General features: G+C 48.7%; 1 long non-coding RNA gene across 1 annotated transcript in view; it reads right to left on the bottom strand.

The window, feature by feature from the left end:
• Positions 1–1583: 1583 nt before the first annotated feature.
• Positions 1584–11202, bottom strand: part of LOC140407480 (uncharacterized) — a 32382-nt gene continuing 22763 nt past the window's right edge. The window contains exons 2-3 of the long non-coding RNA XR_011939677.1: positions 1966–2069; positions 1584–1653 (exon numbers count right to left, since the gene is read on the bottom strand). This is a non-coding gene — a long non-coding RNA (uncharacterized lncRNA). The remainder of the gene's footprint in view (positions 1654–1965; positions 2070–11202) is intronic.

Raw genomic sequence — 11202 nt, 5'->3', positions numbered from 1 at the left:
GGTGAGTGGGGCAAGTCCACACGGCCAGATAGAGAGGGGGGTGAGTGGGGCAAGTCCACACTGCCAGATAGAGAGGGGGGTGAGTGGGGAACGTCCACACGGCCAGATAGAGAGGGGGGTGAGTGGGGCAAGTCCACACGGCCAGATAGAGAGGGGGGTGAGTGGGGCAAGTCCACACGGCCAGATAGAGAGGGGGGTGAGTGGGGCAAGTCCACACGGCCAGGTAGAGAGGGGGGTGAGTGGGGCAAGTCCACACGGCCAGATAGAGAGGGGGGTGAGTGGGGCAAGTCCACACGGCCAGGTAGAGAGGGGGGTGAGTGGGGCAAGTCCACACGGCCAGGTAGAGAGGGGGGTGAGTGGGGCAAGTCCACACGGCCAGGTAGAGAGGGGGGTGAGTGGGGCAAGTCCACACTGTTGTACGGCGAATATTATTCTGTTGTACGGCGAATATTATTCTGTTGTACGGCGAATATTACCCTGATGTACGGCGAATATTATTCTGTTGTACGGCGAATATTACCCTGTTGTACGGCGAATATTACTCTGTTGTACGGCGAATATTACCCTGTTGTACGGCGAATATTACTCTGTTGTACGGCGAATATTACCCTGTTGTACGGCGAATATTACACTGTTGTACGGCGAATATTAGTCTGTTGTACGGCGAATATTACTCTGTTGTACGGCGAATATTACCCTGATGTACGGCGAATATTACTCTGTTGTACGGCGAATATTACTCTGTTGTACGGCGAATATTATTCTGTTGTACGGCGAATATTACCCTGTTGTACGGCGAATATTACTCTGTTGTACGGCGAATATTACTCTGTTGTACGGCGAATATTACCCTGATGTACGGCGAATATTACCCTGATGTACGGCGAATATTACCCTGTTGAACGGCGAATATTACACTGTTGTACGGCGAATATTACCCTGATGTACGGCGAATATTACCCTGTTGTACGGCGAATATTACCCTGTTGTACGGCGAATATTACTCTGTTGCACGGCGAATATTACCCTGTTGTACGGCGAATATTACCCTGTTGAACGGCGAATATTACTCTGTTGCACGGCGAATATTACCCTGTTGTACGGCGAATATTACCCTGTTGTATGGCGAATATTACTCTGTTGTACGGTGAATATTAGTCTGTTGTACGGCGAATATTACTCTGTTGTACAGCGAATTTAACTCTGTTGTACAGCGAATATTACTGTTGTACAGCGAATATTACCCTGTTGTATGGCAAATATTACTCTGTTGTACAGCGAATATTACTCTGTTGTACAGCGAATATTACTCTGTTGCACGGCGAATATTACTCTGTTGCACGGCGAATATTACTCTGTTGCACGGCGAATATTACTCTGTTGTACGGCGAATATTACTCTGTTGCACAGCGAATATTACTCTGTTGTACAGCGAATATTAGTCTGTTGTACAGCGAATATTAGTCTGTTGTACAGCGAATATTAGTCTGTTGTACAGCGAATATTACTCTGTTCTTCGAACCAGACCCAGATATTCAGGCCTGCCCTCTCCCGCTCGCCCACAGTTCAGTATCAAACAGCTCACCTGGTACGTGGAGCTCCCGATAACCACTCATCGTGTTTCTCAAATGCCGTTAAGTAAGATGCTATTTCCTGGAAAAAGAAAATCACAGCTCACTCACTGAGTGACACGCGCAGAGCTACCTGTACACAGGACACACACTGGGACTGAAAGCCCTTTAACCGTGAAATGATATCTGGCACCGATAACTTCATTGCATATTAACCTGCCCCTCTGCACCCCCCAATACTGGGGCCACCCAATTTCCACTCCCCAGCCAAATGCCCACCTGTGGTGTGCGGGATTCAGAGACAGATTAATCTCCAGTTGCCATGACTCACCATCTGTACACACACACGTACGCACACACACGCAGGCATGTACACTCACACAGGCAAACTTGCCTCGTTGGTGTTCCACCGCTGTCTCTCCTTGGGCAGGGCCGCACATTTCGGTAAACAATCCATCAGCTTGTTGGGTAGGAAGACCTTGATGTGATTATTATTTTCTGGAAGAGACGGACAGTCACGTTAGTGGGGTGGTGAGCAGTGTCAGACCGCGGGACTGTTTGGAAAAGGTGACTTGGGAAGGAGCGCACATTTAACCAGTTAGTCTTTTCAACAACAAACGGGAATTGATGTGCGCGTTGGATGGAAGAGTCTTCCATTTCTCCGGCCCCGTGGCAGGTAGAGTGGAGTCTACCTGAGATCGAGTGTGGGAGATGGTGGTGCAGTGGCAATATTGACTGAGCGAATTCCACATTAGCCCCGAAACCTCCCTCGGGGGCTGGCCGCCTCGGGGAAACGCCCCCCGTGCCTTTTCGTACTGCGCGGAGGGGTTTCCTGTACGGGCTGTTGCTCCTGTACACCCTTCACCTTCTCGCCCGTCGTCCCGACGTGCCATGGCATGCCTCGTTGCCGTCGGGAGGCGGAGGTCCTCCTGTGACCTCCTCATGTGCCTGCTGCTGCCATCAACAGGTCCAGGCAGCGGGCGATCGAGGCGGTGGTCCGACCAGGCTACGTTCGTGGCCGGGTGTCCCTGGTCTGGAAGCACACGGTGTTCACGGGCACCATTGAGACACTCCGTACCCACTGGGCACCCCAGGGGCTGGGGTGTCTCACTGACCCCGTTAGTCACATTTTGATTGAATGTTTGAAGTTTCAAAGAACAAAGAAGAATACAGCACAGGAACAGGCCCTTCGGCCCTCCAAGCCTGGGCCGACCATGGTACCTGCCAAAACTAAAACCGTCTGCGCTTACAGAGTCCATTCCCACCCTATTCATATATTTGTCTAGATGCCCCTTAAATGCCGCTATCTTATCGGCTCCCACCCCCTCCCCAGGCAGCGCGTTCCATATATTTACCACCATCTGTGTAAAAAACCTGCCTCGCACATCTGTTCTAAACTTTTCCCCACGCACTGTGTCCCCTGGTACTCGACTCTCCTACCCTTAGGAAAGAGCATCTGACTCTCCGCTCTGTCCATACCACTCAATCTTGTAGACCTCTATCAGGTCGCCTCTCAACGCAGATAGGGAATGGGTGACCAACAGACAGAGGAAGAGTAGGAAGGCAGTGCAGGGATCCCCTGCGGTCATCTCCCTCCAAAACAGATTTACCGTTTTGGAAACTGTTGGGGGAGATGGCTCACCAGGGGAAGGCGGCAGCAGCCAGGTTCATGGCACCGTGGCTGGCTCTGCTGCACAGAAGGGCGGGAAAAAGAGTGGCAGAGCTATAGTGATAGGGGATTCAATTGTAAGGGGAATAGACAGGCGTTTCTGTGGACGCAAACGAGAATCCAGGTTGGTATGTTGCCTCCCTGGTGCAAGGGTCAAGGATGTCTCGGAGCGGCTGCAGGGCATTCTGGAGGGGGAGGGTGAACAGCCAGCTGTCGTGGTGCATATAGGCACCAACGATATAGGTAAAAAACGGGATGAGGTCCTACAAGCTGAATTTAGGGAGTTAGGAGTTAAACTAAAAAGTAGGACCTCAAAGGTAGTAATCTCAGGATTGCTACCAGTGCCACGTGATAGTCAGAGTAGGAATGACAGGATAGCTAGGATGAATACGTGGCTTGAGAGATGGTGCAAGAGGGAGGGTTTCAAATTCCTGGGACATTGGGACCGGTTCTGGGGGAGGTGGGAGTTGTACAAATCGGACGGTCTGCATCTGGGTGGGACCGGAACCAATGTTCTCGGGGGGGTGTTTGCTAGTGCAGTTGGGGAGGGTTTAAACTAATGTGCCAGGGGGATGGGAACCGATGTAGGAAGTCAGTGGGGACAGAAACAAAAGGCAGGAAGGGAGAGTGTGTAAAGCATGACCAGAGAAAGCAGGGCAGAGAGCAAGGAAGGTCTACATTAAACTGCATTTATTTCAATGCAAGGGGCCTGACGGGCAAAGCGGATGAACTCAGGGCATGGACGGGCACATGGGACTGGGATATTATAGCTATGACTGAAACATGGCTAAGGGAGGGGCAGGACTGGCAGCTCAATGTTCCGGGGTACAGATGCTATAGAAAGGATAGAACAGGAGGTAAGAGAGGAGGGGGAGTGGCGTTTTTGATTAGGGAGAACATCACGGCAGTACTTAGAGGGGATATATCCGAGGGTTCGCCCACTGAGTCTATATGGGTGGAACTGAAAAATAAGAAGGGAGAGATCACCTTGGTAGGACTGTACTACAGGCCCCCAAATAGTCAGCGGGAAATTGAGGAGCAAATATGTAAGGAGATTACAGATAGCTGCAAGAATAATAGGGTGGTAGTAGTAGGGGACTTTAACTTTCCCAACATTGACTGGGACAGCCATAGCATTAGGGGCTTGGATGGAGGGAAATTTGTTGAGTGTATTCAGGAGGAATTTCTCATTCAGTATGTGGATGGACCGACTAGAGAGGGGGCAAAACTTGACCTCGTCTTGGGAAATAAGGAAGGGCAAGTGACAGAAGTGCTAGTGAGGGATCACTTTGGGACAAGTGACCATAATTCCATTAGTTTTAAGATAGCTATGGAGAATGATAGGTCTGGCCCAAGAGTTAAAATTCTTAATTGGGGCAAGGCCAATTTTGATGGTATCAGATAGGAACTTGCAGAGGTAGATTGGGGGAGACTATTGGCAGACAAAGGGACGGCTGGTAAATGGGAGGCTTTTAAAAATGTGTTAACCAGGGTGCAGGGTAAGCACATTCCCTTTAGAGTGAAGGGCAAGGCTGGTAGAAGTAGGGAACCCTGGATGACTCGAGATATTGAGACTCTGGTCAAAAAGAAGAAGGAGGCATATGACGTACATAAGCAACTGGGATCAAGTGGATCCCTTGAAGAGTATAGAGATTGTCGAAATAGAGTTAAGAGGGAAATCAGGAGGGCAAAAAGGGGACATGAAATTGCTTTGGCAAATAATGCAAGGGAGAATCCAAAGAGATTCTACAGATACATAAAGGGGAAAAGAGTAACTAGGGACAGAGTAGGGCCTCTTAAGGATCAACAAGGGCATCTATGTGCAGAGCCACAAGAGTTGGGTGAGATCCTGAATGAATATTTCTCATCGGTATTCACGGTGGAGAAAGGCATGGATGTTAGGAAACTAAGGGAAATAAATAGTGATGTCTTGAGAAGTGTGCATATTACAGAGGAGGAGGTGCTGGAAGTCTTAAAGCGCATCAAGGTAGATAAATCCCCGGGACCTGATGAAATGTATCCCAGGATGTTGTGGGAGGCTAGGGAGGAAATTGCGGTTCCCCTAACCGAGATATTTGAATCATCGGCAGCCACAGGTGAGGTGCCTGAAGATTGGAGAGTGGCGAATGTTGTGCCCTTGTTTAAGAAGGGCAGCAGGGAAAAGCCTGGGAACTACAGACCGGTGAGCCTAACGTCTGTAGTAGGTAAGTTGCTAGAAGGTATTCTGAGAGACAGGATCTACAAGCATTTAGAGAGGCAAGGACTGATTCGGGGCAGTCAGCATGGCTTTGTGCATGGAAAATCATGTCTCACAAATTTGATTGAGTTTTTTGAGGGAGTGACCAAGAAGGTAGATGAGGGTAGTGCAGTAGACGTTGTCTACATGGACTTTAGCAAAGCCTTTGACAAGGTACCGCATGGTAGGTTGTTGCAGAAGGTTAAAGCTCACGGGATCCAGGGTGAGGTTGCCAATTGGATTCAAAATTGGCTGGACGACAGAAGGCAGAGGGTGGTTGTAGAGGGTTGTTTTTCAAACTGGAGGCCTGTGACCAGTGGTGTGCCTCAGGGATCGGTGCTGGGTCCACTGTTATTTGTGATTTATATTAATGATTTGGATGAGAATTTAGGAGGCATGGTTAGTAAGTTTGCAGATGACACCAAGATTGGTGGCACAGTGGATAGTGAAGAAGGTTATCTAGGATTGCAACGGCACTTACCTTTGCAGGAGCAGCCCTTTGGATTTCGGCGGCAGCGGTGCGCAGGGGCCTTCTGGGAGGTGAGTAGTTAGTTTAAAAGCACTTACCTTTGCAGGAGCAGCCCTTTGGATTTCGGCGGGAACCGGAAGTTCGACCTCTGGCAAGTGCCCCCCCCCCCCCCCCCCCCCCCCCAATAAATTCTGGTGGAGAGGAAACCCGAGACACTACACGTGTAGTGTCTCCCACCCGCCCTCCTCCTCTAACCTAATAATAAGACCCATTGGTGGAAGGTAAGTGCCATATTATATTATTAGCATTGTGCAGGTCAAGGATTGGAGGTGGAGGAGCAGTCTCTGTCAGCGAGGGAACCTGAGAACATCTCAGAAGGTAAGCAAGTGATTTTTACTTTTATACCTGTTTTTCAAATTGTGTGTGTCGGGGGGAAACTGAAGTGACATCACAGAAAAGCTGTGACCTGAGAGGCTGGTTGGGATTCTAACCTAAATTTTTTTGAGTATTTGGGAACTAATTAAACATAATAACTTAATTATAATTTAGAGGATATCTAAGCCAGAGATCGGAGAATATTATAGTTAGCTATCGCATTTCTATTAGAAATCTAGTGCTAGGAAACAGATAGTTGACAGTAACTTTGAAATTTAAAAAAAGTATTAAAAAAAAAAAAAAGACAAATTTTAATTTTAATTAATTGACGCAATGTCAGTTAGAGGGGTGCTGTGCTCTGACTGTGAGATGTGGCAGGTCCGGGAGGCTTCCAGTGTCCCGGATGGCTTCATCTGCAGAAAGTGCACCCAACTGCAGCTCCTCACAGACCGCATGGTTCGGTTGGAGCAGCAATTGGATGCACTTAGGAGCATGCAGGTGGCGGAAAGCGTCATAGATCGCAGTTATGTAAGTGTGGTCACACCCAAGGTGCAGGCAGAGAAATGGGTGACCACCAGAAAGGGCAGGCAGTCAGTGCAGGAATCCCCTGTGGTTGTCCCCCTCTCGAACAGATATACCCCTTTGGATACTGTCGGGGGGGATAGCCTATCAGGGGAAAACAGCAGCAGCCAGAGCAGTGGCACCACGGCTGGCTCTGATGTTCAGAAGGGAGGGTCAAAGCGCAGAAGAGTAATAGTTATAGGGGACTCTATAGTCAGGGGCACAGATAGGCGCTTCTGTGGACGTGAAAGAGACTCCAGGATGGTATGTTGCCTCCCTGGTGCCAGGGTCCAGGATGTCTCCGAACGGGTAGAGGGAATCCTGAAGGGGGAGGGCAAACAGGCAGAGGTCGTTGTACATATTGGTACTAACGACATAGGCAGGAAGGGGCATGAGGTCCTGCAGCAGGAGTTCAGGGAGCTAGGCAGAAAGTTAAAAGACAGGACCTCGAGGGTTGTAATCTCGGGATTACTCCCTGTGCCACGTGCCAGTGAGGCTAGAAATAGGAAGATAGAGCAGACAAACACGTGGCTAAACAGCTGGTGTAGGAGGGAGGGTTTCTGTTATCTGGACCACTGGGAGCTCTTCCGGGGCAGGTGTGACCTGTATAAGATGGACGGGTTGCATCTAAACCGGAGAGGCATAAATATCCTGGCCGCGAGGTTTGCTAGTGTCACACGGGAGGGTTTAAACTAGTATGGCAGGGGGGTGGGCACGGGAGCAATAGGTCAGAAGGTGAGAGCATTGAGGGAGAACTAGGGAATAGGGACAGTGTGGCTCTGAGGCAGCGCAGACGGGGAGAAGTTGCTGAACACAGCGGGTCTGGTGGCCTGAAGTGCATATGTTTTAATGCAAGGAGCATTACGGGTAAGGCAGATGAACTTAGAGCTTGGATTACTACTTGGAACTATGATGTTGTTGCCATTACAGAGACCTGGTTGAGGGAAGGGCAGGATTGGCAGCTAAACGTTCCAGGATTTAGATGTTTCAGGCGGGATAGAGGGGGATGTAAAAGGGGAGGCGGAGTTGCGCTACTTGTTCAGGAGAGTATCACAGCTATACAGCGAGAGGACACCTCAGAGGGCAGTGAGGCTATATGGGTAGAGATCAGGAATAAGAAGGGTGCAGTCACAATGTTGGGGGTATACTACAGGCCTCCCAACAGCCAGCGGGAGATAGAGGAGCAGATAGGTAGACAGATTTTGGAAAAGAGTAAAAACAACAGGGTTGTGGTGATGGGAGACTTCAACTTCCCCAATATTGACTGGGACTCACTTAGTGCCAGGGGCTTAGACGGGGCAGAGTTTGTAAGGAGCATCCAGGAGGGCTTCTTAAAACAATATGTAAACAGTCCAACTAGGGAAGGGGCGGTACTGGACCTGGTATTGGGGAATGAGCCCGGCCAGGTGGTAGATGTTTCAGTAGGGGAGCATTTCGGTAACAGTGACCACAATTCAGTAAGTTTTAAAGTACTGGTGGACAAGGATAAGAGTGGTCCGAGGATGAATGTGCTAAATTGGGGGAAGGCTAATTATAACAATATTAGGCGGGAACTGAAGAACATAGATTGGGGGCGGATGTTTGAGGGCAAATCAACATCTGACATGTGGGAGGCTTTCAAGTGTCAGTTGAAAGGAATACAGGACAGGCATGTTCCTGTGAGGAAGAAAGATAAATACGGCAATTTTCGGGAACCTTGGATGACGAGTGATATTGTAGGCCTCGTCAAAAAGAAAAAGGAGGCATTTGTCAGGGCTAAAAGGCTGGGAACAGACGAAGCCTGTGTGGCATATAAGGAAAGTAGGAAGGAACTTAAGCAAGGAGTCAGGAGGGCTAGAAGGGGTCATGAAAAGGCATTGGCAAATAGGGTTAAGGAAAATCCCAAGGCTTTTTACACTTACATAAAAAGTAAGAGGGTAGCCAGGGAAAGGGTTGGCCCACTGAAGGATAGGCAAGGGAATCTATGTGTGGAGCCAGAGGAAATGGGCGAGGTACTAAATGAATACTTTGCATCAGTATTCACCAAAGAGAAGGAATTGGTAGATGTTGAGTCTGGAGAAGGGGGTGTAGATAGCCTGGGTCACATTGTGATCCAAAAAGACGAGGTGTTGGGTGTCTTAAAAAATATTAAGGTAGATAAGTCCCCAGGGCCGGATGGGATCTACCCCAGAATACTGAAGGAGGCTGGAGAGGAAATTGCTGAGGCCTTGACAGAAATCTTTGGATCCTCGCTGTCTTCAGGGGATGTCCCGGAGGACTGGAGAATAGCCAATGTTGTTCCTCTGTTTAAGAAGGGTGGCAGGGATAATCCCGGGAACTACAGGCCGGTGAGCCTTACTTCAGTGGTAGGGAAATTACTGGAGAGAATTCTTCGAGACAGGATCTACTCCCATTTGGAAGCAAATGGACGTATTAGTGAGAGGCAGCACGGTTTTGTGAAGGGGAGGTCGTGTCTCACTAACTTGATAGAGTTTTTCGAGGAGGTCACTAAGATGATTGATGCAGGTAGGGCAGTAGATGTTGTCTATATGGACTTCAGTAAGGCCTTTGACAAGGTCCCTCATGGTAGACTAGTACAAAAGGTGAAGTCACACGGGATCAGGGGTGAACTGGCAAGGTGGATACAGAACTGGCTAGGCCATAGAAGGCAGAGAGTAGCAATGGAGGGATGCTTTTCTAATTGGAGGGCTGTGACCAGTGGTGTTCCACAGGGATCAGTGCTGGGACCTTTGCTCTTTGTAGTATATATAAATGATTTGGAGGAAAATGTAACTGGTCTGATTAGTAAGTTTGCAGACGACACAAAGGTTGGTGGAATTGCGGATAGCGATGAGGACTGTCTGAGGATACAGCAGGATTTAGATTGTCTGGAGACTTGGGTGGAGAGATGGCAGATGGAGTTTAACCTGGACAAATGTGAGGTAATGCATTTTGGAAGGGCTAATGCAGGTAGGGAATATACAGTGAATGGTAGAACCCTCAAGAGTATTGAAAGTCAAAGAGATCTAGGAGTACAGGTCCACAGATCACTGAAAGGGGCTACACAGGTGGAGAAGGTAGTCAAGAAGGCATACGGCATGCTTGCCTTCATTGGCCGGGGCATTGAGTATAAGAATTGGCAAGTCATGTTGCAGCTGTATAGAACCTTAGTTAGGCCACACTTGGAGTATAGTGTTCAATACTGGTCGCCACACTACCAGAAGGATGTGGAGGCTTTAGAGAGGGTGCAGAAGAGATTTACCAGAATGTTGCCTGGTATGGAGGGCATAAGCTATGAGGAGCGATTGAATAAACTCGGTTTGTTCTCACTGGAACGAAGGAGGTTGAGGGGCGACCTGATAGAGGTATACAAAATTATGAGGGGCATAGACAGAGTGGATAGTCAGAGGCTTTTCCCCAGGGTAGAGGGGTCAATTACTAGGGGGCATAGGTTTAAGGTGAGAGGGGCAAAGTTTAGAGTAGATGTACGAGGCAAGTTTTTTACGCAGAGGGTAGTGGGTGCCTGGAACTCACTACCGGAGGAGGTAGTGGAGGCAGGGACGATAGGGACATTTAAGGGGCATCTTGACAAATATATGAATAGGATGGGAATAGAAGGATACGGACCCAGGAAGTGTAGAAGATTGTAGTTTAGTCGGGCAGTATGGTCGGCACGGGCTTGGAGGGCCGAAGGGCCTGTTCCTGTGCTGTACATTTCTTTGTTCTTTGTTCTTTGTTAGATCAATTAGGCCAGTGGGCCGACGAATGGCAGATGGAGTTTAATTTAGATAAATGTGAGGTGATGCATTTTGGCAGATCGAATCAGGCCAGGACCTACTCAGTTAATGGTATGGCGTTGGGGAGAGTTACAGAACAAAGAGATCTAGGAGTACAGGTTCATAGCTCCTTGAAGGTGGAGTCGCAGGTGGACAGGGTGGTGAAGAAGGCATTCGGCATGCTTGGTTTCATTGGTCAGAACATTGAATATAGGAGTTGGGACGTCTTGTTGAAGTTGTACAAGACATTGGTATGGCCACACTTGGAATACAGTGTGCAGTTCTGGTCACCCTATTATAGAAAGGATATTATTAAACTAGAAAGAGTGCAGAAAAGATTTACTAGGATGTTACCGGGACTTGATGGTTTGAGTTATAAAGAGAGGCTGGATAGACTGGGACTTTTTTCCCTGGAGCGTAGGAGGCTTAGGGGTGATCTTATAGAGGTCTATAAAATAATGAGGGGCATAGATAAGGTAGATAGTCAACATCTTTTCCCAAAGGTAGGGGAGTCTAAAACTAGAGGGCATAGGTTTAAGGTGAGAGGGGAGAGATTCAGAAGGGCC

Source organism: Scyliorhinus torazame, unplaced genomic scaffold (assembly GCF_047496885.1).
Source record: "Scyliorhinus torazame isolate Kashiwa2021f unplaced genomic scaffold, sScyTor2.1 scaffold_1557, whole genome shotgun sequence".
NCBI classification, from domain to species: domain Eukaryota; kingdom Metazoa; phylum Chordata; class Chondrichthyes; order Carcharhiniformes; family Scyliorhinidae; genus Scyliorhinus; species Scyliorhinus torazame.
This window is presented reverse-complemented; position numbering and strand designations above follow the sequence as displayed.